A 16,859-nucleotide genomic window follows, 5' to 3' on the forward strand; every position below is an offset into this window, starting at 1 on the left:
TCTCCCACCCCATATTGATACCCTATTCCTAGAACTGGAGCCACGTGGGAGGCAGTGGGTGCAGGGCTGGGAGTCTAGAGTTTCAAATTCCAGTCCAGCTTCCGCTGCTCTCTGGCTGTGTGACCCTGGGCAAGTGCATCGCCCTTTCTGAGCCTCCTTGACCATCATGTGAGGCGACGGGACCGCAGGCTCTACCCTAAGGACCCATATGCCTGTGACACTCACTGACTCCTTCCTCACATCAGCCAGTGGCCCAGGGGAGAGGGTGTGGCTCCCCCGGGGGCTCAGGGTCAGGGTCACTGCTCTGCGTGGAATCTGGTCTCTGCTGCCCAGAACTGCCTCTCCGGATGCCTGGAATTTCACCATGAGTGACTCATGCCTTTGGGAAATCATTGCCCTCACCCCACTGAGTAATAACAATAACAATCCCTCGTGGCTTCATACCCGAGCCTCACTCGGTCTCATCGCACTGCTGTGAAGCAGGCAGTGGCCGGGAGGACAGTGCGGATCAGGTGCAGAAAGTGGTGTGCCCAACACTGCACAGGAGCGGGTGACCCGCCTGGAGCCGGGGGTCCTGGCTTCTTGGGCAGGGCCTCTCCCTCCAACGACTTCGTTTAAAAATGCCGCCCTGGGTATGCGCACACTCACGTTCACGGCAGCGCAAAGGTGGAAGCAGCCCGTGTCCATGGGTGGATGACAGGATAAGCAACATGCGGTGCTTCTATGTGTACCATGGAATATTACTCAGACCGAAAAGGAAGGGAAGTCTGGCACACGCTACAACATGGATGCGCCTTGAGGACATTGCGCTGAGTGAAATAGGCCGGACGCAAAAGAACAAGTGCCGTGTGATTCCTCTTACGAGGGACCTGGAGCAGCCCCGTCACAGGCACGGGAAGTGGGGGTGCTTGTCAGGGCTGGGGAGGGGCTGCAGAGCTGTTTAATGGCACAGGGTTTCCGTTCAGCAAGATGAAAAGTTCTGCGGATGGATGATGGTGACGGTACACAATGATGTGAATGCCCTAATGCCACTGAACCGCACGTTTGAAAATGTTAAGATGGCAAACTTTATGTTACGTGTATTTTCCCAAAATTAAAAAAAAATTTTAAATGCCACTTTTAAAAGGAAGATGGTAACAAGCTAGGTCATGCTGCTGTAACAAACATCCCCAAAGTCTGGCTCCTGAGCCAAGCAGGTAACCACTGTGCCAAACATCCCCAAAGTCTGACTCCTGAGCCAGGAACATTCTTCTTTGCTGTCCTAAACCTCTGCCTGCTCTGTCTACGCCCCAGACCCAGGATAAGGCAATGAAATCAGTCAGATTCACCCTTGCCTGGCTGTGTGGCCGTGGGCAAGCCACAGTTGATTTATCAACCTCTCTGATCCTCAGTTGATTTATCTGGAAAATGGGGTCAATAACAGAATGTATCTTGAGGGGAGAATTCAAGGAGCATGGAAAACATTAGCATGGCTAAGGCATGGCGTCAAGGCTGTGACATATTTAAGCCTCACGTAGATTTGGCACCCAGGCAAGAATGGGGTAGGCTTTAGTCTCAAGCCAGCAGGCCCTCAGCTTAAAGATATACACACCTTCTGCCCCCAGAGAAGTACCTTCTCCCAGCCAGCCTTGCATCAGGGCCCAGAACGGGTGGGGAGGGACCCAGAGGCTGCAGGGATGGTTGTCTCGAGCCTGAACTACTTTTCTCCCCAATAAACCGTTTTCAATCTCTCATTCTTTTTTTTTAAGGTAAGAGTTCCTTCTTTTTTATTATTAAAAAAATGTTTTTATTGCTTTCAGAGAGAGGAAGGGAGAGTGAGAGAACATTGATCATCTGCCTCCTGCACGCCCCTCACCAAGGATTGAGCCTGCAACCGGGCATGTGCCTCAACCAGGAATTAAACCTTCACCTCCTGGTTCATGGGTCACTGAGCCACACTGGCCAGGCTCAATCTCTCATTCTTTTTCTTTTCTTTTTCATCCATTTTGCCAAGGAACATGCAGGTAAGTGTGTGTCCGCTCCCAGCTCAGCCAACAGCCCACCGTGTGGGAATTTCTGCTTTAAATACTGGGGTACAGGACCCGGCAACCCACCCCTTTGCAGGTGCTGTTTCTCCTCCCGGCCGTGCCACACTAGCTCCCGGGTCTGTTCTGATTCTGCTCAGCAGCTGCCAAGCTCGCCCACAGGCCCTCTCCTGGGGCAGCCCCTCTGATCGCTGCCCCTGCCCAGGTAACACAACCCTGACAGTCTCCCTGGGGTGGGGCGCATGTCTCAAGTTCTTGTTTCCCCCAGTTATTAACACCCTGAGGGCAGGGACAGTGTCACCCATTTCTTTACGAAGTCAGACGCGTCCACCACCACGTCAGCAGGAAGAAGTGATTGTTGTTAACATCCCCATTTTACAGAAGAGAACCTGGAAAGTGCAAGTGAGCCAAGGTCCTTGCTCTCACTGAGCCGCCCTGTGGGCTGAGCGCACAGTAGGTGTGTGCCTCCATGGGCATCAGCAGGGGACGGGGCCAGAGTGGCAGAGACTGGCAGCCCTTCCCTCTGCTTCCTGGACACACAGCTAGTCTGCATTTCCCAGCCTCGCTGGCGAGGGAAGCGGGGCTTTTTGGCAGCCTGAGCACAACAAGAGACAGAGTGGAAGGTGGTTAGCAGGGCCCGGGAGAAGGAGGGGATGGGGCTCTGGTTGGACGGGTACAGACCCTCCGTTTGGGGTGAGGAAGAAGTTCTGGAGATGAGCGTGGTGGTGGTAAGGCGACGTGGGTGGGCTTAATGCCACGGCTCTGTAGAGTTAGACATGGTTAACACGATCAAGTTGATGTTGTGTGTTTACCACCATTAAAAATATCATATGAGCTGCAAATCAAGCCACATATGAATTTAAATTTTTCTAGCAGACACATTTTAAAACGTAAAAAGACACAGGTGGAATTAACTTACAATTATGTAACGGAAGCAATAAAAAATATTATTTTAGCACATCATCAATATGAAAGGTTATTAAGGAGTTATTTTGCTTTTTTCCCACACTAACACAATCGGGTGTGTGTTTCACACTGACAGCTCATCGCAGGTGCTCAGTAGCCACATGTGGCTCCTGGCTTCCGTGTGACATAGAGCAGGCCTCGCACAGGCGTTTGATGAGTGGACTATGCGTTTCTGTTGCAAGCCTGTGTGCTTGTAATGCTGATAGATATCACCAGGTGGCCTTCCACAGGTGCTAATGCCACAGGATCTAAGCCCGCCAGCAATGCCTGAGGGCGAGGACCCGTCCCCTCGCCCTCGCCCATCTCACTGCCCGTGTGAGGGATTACAAAGTGCCTGCTCGCTGTGCATTTGACACAGGTCTTACGAGGAGCGAGCGCCTTCTATATGCTAAAGGCCATTGCGTTTCCTCCTCTGTGAGCCATCGGCTCACCTCACTTGAGGGCTGTGTTTACTATTTCTCTGCACACCTCTCCACGGGCCCCAACCCCACCAGGACCTGGGACTGAGGCCAGATAGTTCAAATCATGCCGGAGTGGGAGCCGGCTGTTCCCAGCAGCGAGGAGGCTGTTGGCCCAAGCCCTGGGAAGCAGGACTTACCTTTGAGGTCATACCTCCCTCTGCTGGCCAGGCTGAGCTTCTCCACTCGGACTTGGTCCAGAAGAGGAGGCTAGACAGCTGGGGACTCAGGGAGGCTGTGGCGTCTGGGTTTAATCTCACTTCTACCACTTACTGCTCTGTGACCTCAGGTAAGTAACTCCACCTCTCTGGGCTCTCCACGCCCTCATCTGTAAAATAAAAATAGTAGCCATTCCTCTCACTCACGGGGTTGCTGGAGGAATAATGAGGACAAGACATGAGGTGCCTAACAGTGGTCGTAGCACAAAACAAGTGCTAAATAAATGGTAGCTGGGGTGTTCTGGACCCAGGGAAGAGAGGGAACGGCTGGCCGGGAGCCTCGCAAAGGAGGCAGCTGGGTTTGCCTGGGTCCACCACTGCCTAGCCAGCTTCAACGTCCTCTTCTGTGGACTAGCCACGCCACCTCACAGCAAGGGACTGGGACGTGCTGCCATGCTAGGACCCTCACACCTGTATGACCCCTGCCTGGCCTGGGCAGGGGCCCCAACCTCTCTCCACAGTGGGCTGGGCACACAAGGGTGTTGAGCGAATCCAGGCTGAATACCCACCGCAGCATTTGGACCCTCCCAGCCCGGACTCTCCCTCCCAGGGGCCTGCAGACACCCTGGCAGGGGCCTTCTGAAGTCATTTCTCCCCAAAGGGCACCCCAATGGAGCGCACCCCTGTGATCACATCACCTGAGCACCAGCTCCGTGGCGGTGCTGGGTGAGGACGGCTTTATCTGAGCCTGCCTGGTACAGGGCCACTGAGCCCTGTCCTCTGATCGACATTCAACTCTTGCTTAATTGACAGTTACGCTCGAATCCTTCCTCTGACCGAAAACCTCCCGTAGCTCCCCAGGGCCTGCCAACTGAGCCCCGGTTTCTCACCCTGGCAGTCAGGACCACCCCTGGCCTGAGAATGGCCTGTCTGTGTCTGTGGGGGGCGCTCCTGGGCTGCGTAAGAAGCACTCACCCAAGTCCTGCCCTTCCTCGGATTGCCCTACCTGCCCCTTCACGCTCTCATCTATCACCTTTCATTTAACACGGTTTATTAAACACATCGTTTATTTGTTAGTACCTATCCGTCCCCCACTATCTGAAGACATTGTCCTAGTCACTGAAGTAGAGACGGTGATCTTAACCACTGCAACTAAAGTGTCTTAATTTGTAGATTTCATAAAACATGTGCCCACGTGATTGCATTGAGAGTCCCGCCAGGTCTTGGACCGGGACGTGCACCTCAGGGCCAGTCCACCTCTGCGCCCAACGTGCAGGCCGGCTCCTCGCAGGAGGCCTTCCTGATGATGCTGGCTTCCTCCTCTGAGCGGCAGGGGCTGACTCCTGGCTCCGCCATAGAAGGTCGTTTTCCCAGGTCTCCCAGATTGTGTTTGTCAAGTGGTAACAATGATTCCCACCCTGACAGACGTATTGCGGGAATTACACTAGAGCAGGTGTAAACGTGCCTGCACGTGTAAGTGCTCCTGGGGGGCAACCCTCATTAGCAGTGGGAGCAGCTGACTCCAATCCTGGCTCCCAGATCCCCGAGGATCTAGACTAGAGGGTCTTCTCTTTTTGCCCACTAGAGGGCACCAGACATCACAAACGACCTCTAGTGCTTTGCCCCCTGGAGAGAAGCAGGCTTCCCAAGGTTCCCAGGGTAAGAATGAGGGGTGGCTGGGACTCAAAAGAGACCCCATCAAGGCAAGCCAAGAGCCTGGTAGGTATCCTTTGTTCCTGGGCCTGGCTGTCAGGGGTGAGGGCAGGCTGCGATGGATAGAAACAGCCAGGTCATCGTGCCAAAGCCCCACTGTTCATCCCTGGGTGCGTCCCACGGCCCGAAAGAGTGAATAAAAGAGCTGACTTCTGGAGCTAGCTCTTTGCATTTCTGTCTGTGTGACCTTGGTAAGTGACTTGACCTCTCTGAGCCTCAGTGGGAAATGTTACTGGTCCCAAAGAAGGGAAAAGCCCTGGGTGCAGGAGGGTGGCCACGATTGCTTGTGTTGCTTTCCATCGCGTGAATATGCTAAAGTGCAATTAGCTTTTTTCTGCTGATCGAAAATGTAACGTACTGATTAGTCAAAATGTGTTGTTGAGCATCTTACCATGAGCCAGACCCTGCACTGGCTTATGAGATTGGCAACCATGAAGCCAGTAGTTTTGTTGGGGGTGGTGGTATTCTGGGTGATAGAATACTTCAGCCCCCCGCCCCCCTTCTCTCTATAATATTGATGCTTTGACTCTACAATAGTAGAAAAGGAACAAATAGAGGAGCATTAATTGGGCACCTACTATGTACCAGATGCATAATTCCATCCTTCCTCTGACCCTGGGCTCCCTGCAAGCAGGGGCCATTGGCTCACTTGCCGCTGTATTCTCCACGCCTGGGACAATGGCTGGCACATAGTAGGTCCTCAATAGATACTTCTGTAGTGATTAAGAATGATTTGTACAAAGTCTACAAATGAGGAACCGAGGTTCAGAGAGACTGTGTGACTTGTCCAAGGTGATCCAGCTGGTGGGATGCAGGACCAGGGGCCTGAGAAAGTTCTTTCTACTCAGTGCTTGTCCCTCCTCCCCACTTTCCCACACCCCCTTGGCCTAAAGCAGCTTATTTTACAAACACATACTTATGTAGTACTTGTTAAGCAGCAACCCTAAGAGGTAGGTGTTAGAACTTCCCCCATTTTACAGATGGGAAGATTGAGGCACCAATCAAGTAACTAACTTGCCCAGATCACACAGACTAAATGGTAGAATCAGGATTCTAATCTGTCTGTCACTAAAAGGCTTGCTGTTGACCAGTATGCCATTCTGCCTCCTCGAGAGGCCACAGGGTGTGAATCTTCTCTTCTCACCCCCTTGGGGGCCCCTGGATGACCTGGGTCATGCCTTCTTTTGAACAGCCCCTGGTGCCCCTGGCACAGAGTTGGGCGTGCTGTGGGTGCTCAGTTCAGGCCTCTGGCTGGGGGTTTGCCCAGCAGATGAGACCCCTTAGTTGCTGTTGCCCCATTTGGAAGTTAGTGGGTGGCCCTGAGGTTTTAGTGCAAGGTCATCCCGGCCCTTTGAGCCTATAGCCACCTGTCCACGCCCCACCCAGTCCTATACACACCTGCCAGCAACCAATGGTGCTTTGAAGGTGCAGGGAAGAGGCAAGAGTTGGACTTTTCCCCTTTATCTGCACCACTTTCCTACATGTATGTTCTAAATGGCCTGTGTGCACATGGGTATATGTCTGCATGTAGTCCATGTGGACACACGTGTTCTCGTGCATGTGTGGAAGTGAGCGGTCCTGTATGTGAGTGCACATATGTGTGTCCAAGGGTGCAGATGTGGACCTGAGTGTAATATATAGCTCTGCACATGTGTGAGTAACATGGAAAGACAGACCACTAAAACAGAAGGGCATCTCCTCACCTAGCCTCAGTTTCCTCATCTGTAAAATGGGGACAATAATAGTATCTTACTGGTGGAACAGTGCCAGACACACACTACGTGCCATAATATTAGCTATTATTATTACTGCCCACCCAGAGGTTGTGTGGAGATTCCATGAAATGATAGCTTTGAGGATTTGGCTCAAGAAAAGTTTCTTCTGTCATCCTTAGATCAATAATTTTCCCTCCTTCCCCTTGGTTTTATCATTGCCAAGGCAACATAACAACAATCCAGAGAATTTGAGACACAGAGGTAGGAAGGATGGGGTATCTGTCACCCCATCCAGACTCCTTCCAGACTTTGTCCATAAGTAAGCTAGCAAGGGCTTAGCACAGGGTGGTGCTCGAAACACAGTTGGGTGGGTTAACAAATATATTTTCTTCACCTTAGATGACTAAACTGAGCATCTTTTTATTCTGCTTTTGTTCCCTTATCATGGGCATTTTCCATGTGACAACCAGTTTATAATTATTAGAGACGTTAGAAGATTGGAAACTTCTCGATGCCCCCAAACTGGGAAATAGTTAATTTGCTTGTGGAAAAGTCACTTTACGAAATGTGAGGTTCTCTTCTTTCTTTGGGACAAATTAATGTTTTCATATTGGGAATTGGGTGTCCCAGCATTTATCTGTTTCTGGATATAAAGTGATTCCATTGAAAAAGATGACATTAGACATCAAGTAAATGCAACTCAAAACTGTAGTGAAATACTCTGCAGACAACCCCCCAAGTGCTGGTGGGGATGTGGAGAAATGGGAGCCCTCATGCTTTGCTGGGGGATGGTAAAGTGGTGCAGAGGCTTTGGGAAACAGTCTGGCAGTTCCTCAAAGGCTAAAATTAGAGTTCCCATGTGATCCAGCAGTTCCACTCCTAGACATAGACCCAAGAAAAACAAAAATATATGTCTATACACAAATGTTCACAGCAGTTTATTCATAAGAGCCAAAAGGTGGAAACAACCCAATGTCCACCAATTGATGAACGAATATATTAAAAGTGGTGTGTCAACACAATGTAATATTACTTGGCAATAAAAAGGGAATAAAGTACTAATTCCTGCCACAACATGGATGGACTTTGAAATCATTTAAAGTGAAACGAGCAGTTACAAACGACTTTGTATGATTTCCGATTTGATTTTATTCCATTCCGTGGATTGTCCAGAATAGGCAAGTCCATAGAGGCAGAAGTGAACAGGCGATCACCATGTGCTGGGCGGGGGAGATCGGTGAGAGGCCAGTGAATGACTACTAATGGGCACAGATGGTTTTGGGGGGATGATGAGAAAGTTCCAAAATTGATAAACCTAGTAATAACTTGTATACTTTAGATGAGGGATTTTCAACCTTTTTCATCTCATGGAACACATAAACTAATTACTAAAATTCTGCAGCACACCAAAAAAATGTATGTTTTGCCGATATGACAAAAGAGTAGGTATAATTTTGATTGATTTATTTTAAAAATAATAATAGTAATTACCTACCCTTTTTGCTCCAAAGTGAGTTTTTAAAAAATCAGGTGCCTAGCCCGGCAAGTATGGCTCAGTGGTTGAGCATTGACCTATGAACCAAGAGGTTGCAGTTCGATTCCCTGTCTGGGCACATGCCCCAGTTGCAGCCTCGATCCCCAGTGGGGGGTGTGCAGGAGGCAGCCAATCCATGATTCTCTCTCATCATTGTTATTTCTATCTTTCTCACCCTCTCTCTTCCTCTCTGAAATCAATTTTTAAAAATCAGGATCCTAAATACTAATATATAAAGGGGTTTTTTTTTTTGGTTCCAAGAATTAACCAATCAGACATAACCTTATTATGCAACATGAGCAATAAGATGCAATTCTAATGTGACCTATATATATGGTTCAAGACAGGGCGTTCACACTGGATGCTATTGTTGTGTTAGCTGTTGTCTTTTTTTAAATTTGACAATCTAAAGGAAAAGAGATCAGTGCCTCTGACTAAATAGTCAGGTATTGCATGTTTTAAAAACTCTTGCAGCACGCCAGTTGAAAAATCATTCTTTAGATCAGTGGTTCTCAACCTTCCTAATGCTGCGACCCTTTAATACAGCTCCTCATGTTGTGGTGACCCACAACCATAAATTTATTTTCATTGCTACTTCATAACTGTAATTTTGCTACTGTTATGAATCATAATGTAAATATCTGATATGCTGGATGTATTTTCATTGTTACAAATTGAACATAATTAAAGCATAGTGATTAATCACAAAAACAATATGTAATTATATATGTGTTTTCTGATGGTCTTAGGTGACCCCTGTGAAAGGGTCATTCAACCCCAACAGGGTCGCGACCCACAGGTTGAGAACCGCTGCTTTAGATGAATAAATCATATGGCATGTGAATTTCTCTCACTGAACTTGTTAGAATAATTTTTTAAAAAGAATAGAGGCCGCCCTAACCGGTTTGGCTCAGTGGATAGAGCATCACCCTGCAGACTGAAAGGTCCCAGGTTCGATTTTGGTCAGGGGCATGTACCTTGGTTGCGGGCACGTCCCCAGTAGGGGGTGTGCAGGAGGCAGCTGATCGATGTTTCTCTCTCATTGATGTTTCTAACTATCCTTCTCCCTTCCTCTCTGTAAAAAGCCAATAAAATATGTTTAAAAAAAAAAGAAAAAGAAAAAAAGAATAGAGGCCTAACTCGTTTGGCTCAGTGGATAGAGCAAATGAAGGGTCCCAGGTTCAATTCTGGTCAAGGGCATGTACCTCGGTTGTAGGTGTGTGTGGGAGGTAACCAATCAATGTGTCCTCTCCTCCCACCCCCGCCCCCCACTTTCTGTAAAAATCAATGGAAAAATATCCTCGGGTGACGACTAACAAAATAATCTACACTAATAAAAGAGAAACATGCTGATTAGCGTACGACCGCTACCCTTCCCATTGGCTAATCAGCATATCCTTATGCAAATTAACTGTCAGCCAAGATGGTGGCTGGCAGCCATGCACTGAAGCGAGCAGGGAGGCTTGCTTGCTCCAGTGACGGCGAACTCCAACGTTCCCCGCCTCACTTGCCGGCCTCTCAGCTGCAACTCTAAGCAACTATGTACTATGTTGCAAATAAGAAGCTAAACAAAACCCCAGAAACCGGCTTTCATTCAGCTGGGCTTCAGCCAGCCAGACCGCAACATTGTATCGATGTTTTCAGCAGCGAGGCCTCAGAGCTAAAGCTGGCCCAGAATAAAAAGAAAAAAAAAGGAGCGGTTGGGAGCTTCAGTCACCCGCTTCCGGAAAACAGCCCTCAGTCCCTCACCCAGACTGGCCAGGCACCCCAGTGGGGACCCCCACCCTGATCCAGGACACCCTTCAGGGCAAACCAGCCAGCCCGTGCACCAGGCCTCTATCCTATATAGTAAAAGGGTAATATGCCTCCCGGCACCGGGATCAGCGGAGCAGCGAGGCTCCCAGCACCGGGATCAGAGTGACAGGGGGCAGCGCCCGGGGGCAGCGCCCCAACCCCCTGATCAGCCCTGCTCTGTGCCTGATAGGGGGGAGCTCCCCAATCCCCTGATTGTCCTGCGGCTCTGTGTTTGACAGGGTGCAGCACACCAACCCCCTGATTGGCCCTGCTCTGTGAGTGACAGGGGGCAGCGCCCCAACCCCCTGATTGGCCCTGCTCTGTGCGTGACAGGGGGTGGCGCCGCAACCTCCCCATTGACCCTGCCTTGAGTGTGACAGGGGGCAGTGCCCCAACCCCCCAATCGGCTGTACCCTGAGCGTGACTGAGGGTGGCATCGCAACCTCCCGATCCGCCCTGCTCTGTGCATGACGGGGCGGCGCCCCAACTCCCCAATCGGCCCTGCTCTGAGCCTGACCAGGGGCTGCACCTAGGGATTGGGCCTGCCCTCTGCCACCCGGGAGCAGGCCTAAGCCAGCAGGTCGTTATCTCCCGAGGGGTCCCAGACTGCGAGAGGGCACAGGCCGGGCTGGGGGACCCCCCCCCCCCCAGTGCACAAATTTTTGTGCACCGGGCCTCTAGTCCTATATAATGAAAGCCTAATATGCTAAGTATCTAGTTGTCCAGTAGTCTGTTCAACCAATCAAAGCCTAATATGCTAATGATATGCTAAGGCCGCTCAACTGCTCACTATGATGTGCACTGACCACCAGGGGGCAGACAGTAAACTAGTCAATCAGTTGCTATGACATGCACTGACCACCAGGGGGCAGACTGAGTGAGAAGGGCCAGACATGCCCTGGAGTCCTCCCGTGGTCCCTCCCCGGCTGGCCAACCTCTCTGGTCCCTCTCCAGTCGTGCACCGGTGGGATCCCTCGGCCTGGCCTCTCTCGCAATCCAGGACCCCTCAGGGGATGTCAGAGAGCTGGTTTTGGCCTGGTCCCACAGGCCAGGCCAAGGGACCCCACTGGTGCATGAATTCGTGCACCAGGCCTCTAGTAATAAAAATAAAATAAAATAAAAATAGAGACCCAAGACAACAATGCAAATACACAACATCATTTATTGGACACATGGGCTTGGGGGCCAAGTACATATTAATCTCACTTGACGTTCACAATAGCCCTGTGAGCTTACTTCCCTATCATATAGATGAGGACACAATTGAGAGGGAACTCAGCTCTGCGCTTCTGCCTGAGAAGTGGAGGGTCTGAGCCCTACATCTGGTACCTCAGGTGCTTTTGCTGCCTCCTTGAAGGGGCCTGAAGCTGGTGGACGGGTCAGCTGGGCAGACCTGTGGGGCCCGGGACCTGGGCTCCTCCCTGCCCTTTATCTGGCTTGGGCGGCCAGAGCTCATGGTCAGGACTCTTTATCGCTCCCTCAGGCCTTCTCCCAGCATCTCCCTGTTGAGGGACCCAGCAGGGGGCTGCCCAGTGATGTTGGTTTTCTATTTTTATAAAAAAAAGAAAAAAGAAGGGGTACCCCAATGGTGAAGGGGTGAACAGCAGAGGAGTGGGGAGGCCATACCTTCTCTTGGGTTCCACAGTTCTTAGAAATGCCCAACAGGCAACCTAAGGCTCCCTCCCCAAGGCACACCTGTGTGCCTGCGGGGCAAGGCTGGCCCTAGTCCTCCTCCTCGATCTCCCTCTTGGGAAAGGGCCCATGTCCTTGATTGCAAAATTCAGCTTAAAAAAAGCACACACAAAAAAACAGGAACCAATTTCCCCTCCCAGACAATCAAATCCTGGAAGAAATGTACTTGCAAAATAATCCCATGATGAGGTCACTGCACCAGGAAGGTCCCTGTGGGAGGGCTGGAGGGAACTCTGAGGTGTGGACGCAGGTTTGAGATGAGAGATGAGCCCTTTCCCTGTGCCTGGGCTGCCTCCTCCCCTCTCATAACCACTCTGACTCCTGAACTCCAGCAGCCACCATGCCTTTCCTGGAGGGCTCAGAAAGCACGCACCCCAACTAAGGAGGCACCCAGACTCCCGCCTGCACACTTTTCTGCAAGTGCAGGATGTTTGTGGACTCCCAGAGGCTCCTCAGGGGCCACAAACCCCTTTTTGGCTCCACTGTCTCATCCACCCAGACCACTACCTGGAACCCATACCAACTTTACCAGGAACAGGGCTTGCCCACCCTTCTCCACAGCTTATGTCCCGCTCACCCACTGGGGGCTGCTGGCTCCCCAGCTGGTACTAGGAGGGACTCTTGGAGACTTGAATTTGCAACCACCCCTCTCCCAACCACTCCCAGCCACGACCTCCCCCACCAGCACCACATCGAGAGGGACAGGAAGATGTCACTGAACTGAAAGGCCTGCGCAGAGAAAGGCGAGGAGGCTGTCTCCTCAGTCTTCAAAGGCTGTTCAGAGCTGTTGGTGCCGAAAGAGAATTCCCGAACCCACAGGGGCCTCGGGCACCGAAGTTCTGAGTTGTCCTGAGGAAGTGATTCCAGCCCTGGCCAGCGTGGCTCGGTTGGTTGAGCTCGGTCCCTTGCACCGAGAGGTCACCAGCTCGATTCCAGGTCAGCACTCGATCCCCAGGAGGGGGTGTGCAGGAGGCAGCCAATCAATGTGACCCCCTCACATAGATGTTCCCCCCCTTCTTCTCTTTCTAAAATCAATAATAAAAACATATTATAAAAAAAAAAAAGAAATGATTCCAGGTGCTTCTACCTCCCAGAAGCACACCCAGGCCTGCATCTCCTAAACTCTAGGGGTCCCCACAAGATGTGCAACCAGGAGCAATGGGCAGCAGCAGCTCGTCCCGGGCTCACCCCCTGAACCTGTCTCCAAGGCCCCCTTTTCTCTGACTTCCCAGTGAGCCAAAGCAGCCCCGCCTCGGCTCTCCTCTGCTGCTTCTGTCCTAACCCTCCCTTGTTTACTGCCCGCAGCTCCAACAAACGTAACTCTCCCAGGAGTGAATCCATGTGCAAGAAATGACAATAACAGCCAACCCTCACACACGTCCACACACTGCCCCGCACTTGAGGCCAAAACATTCTGGACAAAATAATCTCCGTTTAGCACTGGAACTCCTTTGGTGGCCAAAACCTAACTTGAACAGATGTATGAATATTCAGACATTAATCTCTGCATAAATATGAATGAGTCTAGTTACTGGGAGGCTAACCCAGACCCCACTGCTGTTATTTAACACTAGAGGCCCAGTGCACGAAATTCATGCACTTGGGGGGTGGGTCGGCCCTCAGCCCGGCCTGCGCCCTCTTGCAGTCCAGGAGCCCTCAGGGGATGTCCACGGGGAGCAGGCCTAAGCCGGCAGTCGGACATCCGTAGCGTTGTTGCGGAGGCAGGAGAGGCTCCCACCACTGCTGCTGCGTTCGCCAGATGTGAGCCTGGCTTCTGGCTGAGCAGCACGCCCCCTGTGGGAGTGCACTGACCACCAGGGGGCAGCTCCTGCATTGAGCGTCTGCCCCCTGGTGGTCAGTTCGTATCATAGTGACCAGTTGTTCCACTGTTTGGTTGATTTGCATATTAGCCTTTTATTATATAGGCTATGGCATTTGCTTTCTAAAACCCCCAAACTCTCAAAATCCCACAGCTCATGGGGATCCCAAGACATCGGGGTTTTAGGTAAGGGATCATAGCCTGAATATATTCTAAGTGCTTTACATCTGTTAACTCACTCGGTTCTTGCAATAAACCTATGGGGTAGAACTTCTTATTCGTCCTCCCATTTTATAGATAAGGAAACAGAGGCAGAAGGAGGTGAAGTGGGTGTTGGAGCTGGGGTTCAGGCCCAGGCACCTTGCTAAGCGAGGTGGGATGGTAGGGTAGGGGTTAAACAGCACAGAATTATCATTTTAAGCTGCCTTTGCAACACGGACATGCCCAGGAGGGTATGTGAGAAGCCAGCCTGTTGTGACAGGCCCTCTCCTAGGGTGACCAGCCTGGTTTGACGAGAACTATCCTGGTTTTGTGGAAAGGCAGTTAGACAGACATGAGCAGAGCAAGAAAGCCCTGGGTGCCTAGCAAAGGACAATGGTAGGGTGAGACCTCACCCCCAGGGTGCCCTTTCCTCCCCTAGCTGGTCATGGACCCCTAACTTTTCCTCCCTAGAGATAACATCTAGGCCTCAGTAGTATTTCAGCTCCAAGCCCAGAAAAGCAGCAAAACCAGACAAGCAAGCTCAAGGCTGACACGGACCAGCCGCATTGGATAATGACCCCCTGCCCTGGCGCCGGCCAACCAATCAGTGGAGACACACCTGGGAAGTGGCAGAGTATTCTATTAAGATCTTCCCCTGGGCCCTCCCCTAAAATCTCCACCCTAAAAACCCTTAGGACAGAGGGCCCAGCACCTTTCCGTTCCCCTCCTCATCCCCCCAGGGGAGTCACCTTTACCTTCCTCACTTCTAAGCTCCAGGGGCCCTTCCTTGACCTCTGCCACTTGTTTCCTAAGCCCATTTCTTCTATGAATTACTTCTTCCTCTTCTGTGATTTTTTAAATAAAAGTTCTCTTACAGTTTGAGTCTTGGCCCTGAATTCTTTCCCAGCCAGAACTCGAGAACCGAGGTTGCTGAACCCCTGGAGCTGCTCCCGCCGCCCACAAGAGTTTTGGCACAGAAAGTCCTGCACCCCAGCAAGCTCCTCACCCCCACCGCACCGGGATGGCAGGCTGCCTGGAAACGGGACCATGTGCCTCTCCCCGTGAGCATCGTGAGCGCCCAGCCCACTGAGGATTGGGATCCAGGATCTGAAGAAGTACATAGTTCGCACAGCACGGCTTCTCAACGTCAGGATCTCCTGCAGGCACCTGACCAAGACACAGGAGGAGATGCTGGCTGTGTCGCCTTCACCGAGCGGCAGTGTGTCTGTGCCCAACACGGCACCTGCTTAGAGCCAGGCACCTGCTGGAGGGGTTTGCAAGGACAAGAGCAACCAACCCCATGAGGCTTTGCCCTTGCGTGTTGACTTTGGACTCCGTTGTAAACACGGTTGAATAGCCCCGTGCAGGGAAATTGACTCTGATATTCCAAGTTAGAAATGTCTGGCTCTCATCCTCAACTTCAAATTCTAACTCACAAGGCCCCACACGGGAGACCTGACTTCTCAGGAATGATCCTCACCAGGAACTCATATTCACCTGCCACAGGCCTGCCCAGTCCTGTCTGGGTGCAAAGAACCCTGAGGCAGGGCTGGGCCGAGGAGGCGGGAGAGAAACATGCCTGGACTCCCAGAGGGAGACACAGCCCGTGTGCTGAGGGTCCCAGGGGCTCCTGAGCTGGGTGAGGAAGGAGGGGTCAGGATGGGAATGCCCTACAATCCACATAAACGCTGAGGCCCCACCCCCCACCCCCACCGTCAAGAACCCAGGTGGGAGGCTGCTGGTTAAACATGGCCCAAACACACTTATTTATCTCCACTGTTCTCTGAGATTCCAATAAAATGATATAAAGGCATTTTTTAAAATGCACATCTATCTACTGGGACAAAGAGAATATGTGAAGAAATAACAGCATATAAAAGGAGTCAACCAAATTCTGAAAGCTGGAAAGCAGATGGTGAGTGGGGACTGATTTAAAAAAACCCAAGAAATTCAATACCAGACATCAAACTATATTACCAAGCCACGGTTCTCAAAACTACCTGGTACTGGCACAAGAACAGACATATAGACCAATGGAACAGAATAGAGGACCCAGAAATTGACCCAAGCCATTATACTCAATTAATATTTGACAAAGGAGGCAAGAGCATACAATGGAGTCAAAACAGCCTCTTTAATAAATGGTGCTGGGAAATTTGGTCAGATACATGCAAAAAAATGAAACCGGATCACCAACTTACACCATACACAAAAACAAACTCAAAATGGCGTAAAGGACTTGAATGTAAGATGGGAAACCATAAAAACCCTACAAGACTCCATAGGCAGCAAAATTGCAGACATATGTCGTAGCAATATCGTTACAGACACAGATCCTAGGGCAAGAGAGACTAAAGAGAAAATAAACAAATGAGTCTACATCAAAATAAAAAGCTTCTGCACAGCAAAAGAAACCATCAACAAAACAACAAGAAAGCCCACTTCGTGGGAAAACATATTTGCCAATGTTATCTCCGATAAGGGTTTAATCTCCAACATTTACAGGGAACTCACACAACTTAACAAAAGGAAGATAAACAACCCAATACAAAAATGGGCAAAGGACCTAAATAGACACTTTCCGAAAGAGGACATTCAGAAAGCCAAGAGACATATGAAAACATGCTCAAAGTCACTAATTATCCGAGAGATGCAAATCAAAACAACAATGAGGTACCACCTCACAACTGTCAGAATGGCTATCATCAACAAATCAACAAACAACAAGCTCGAGAGGATGCAGAGAAAAAGGAACCCTCCTTCACTGCTGGTGGGAATGCAAATT

The 16,859-nt window shown here is 50.6% G+C and overlaps 1 pseudogene; it reads left to right on the forward strand.

Annotated features, from left to right (window-relative positions):
* Positions 1 to 1,997: 1,997 nt before the first annotated feature.
* The window catches only part of LOC102418033, a 20,925-nt pseudogene continuing 6,063 nt past the window's right edge, over positions 1,998 to 16,859 (forward strand).

This window comes from Myotis lucifugus, unplaced genomic scaffold, assembly GCF_000147115.1.
Source record: "Myotis lucifugus unplaced genomic scaffold, Myoluc2.0 scaffold_90, whole genome shotgun sequence".
NCBI lineage: Eukaryota > Metazoa > Chordata > Mammalia > Chiroptera > Vespertilionidae > Myotis > Myotis lucifugus.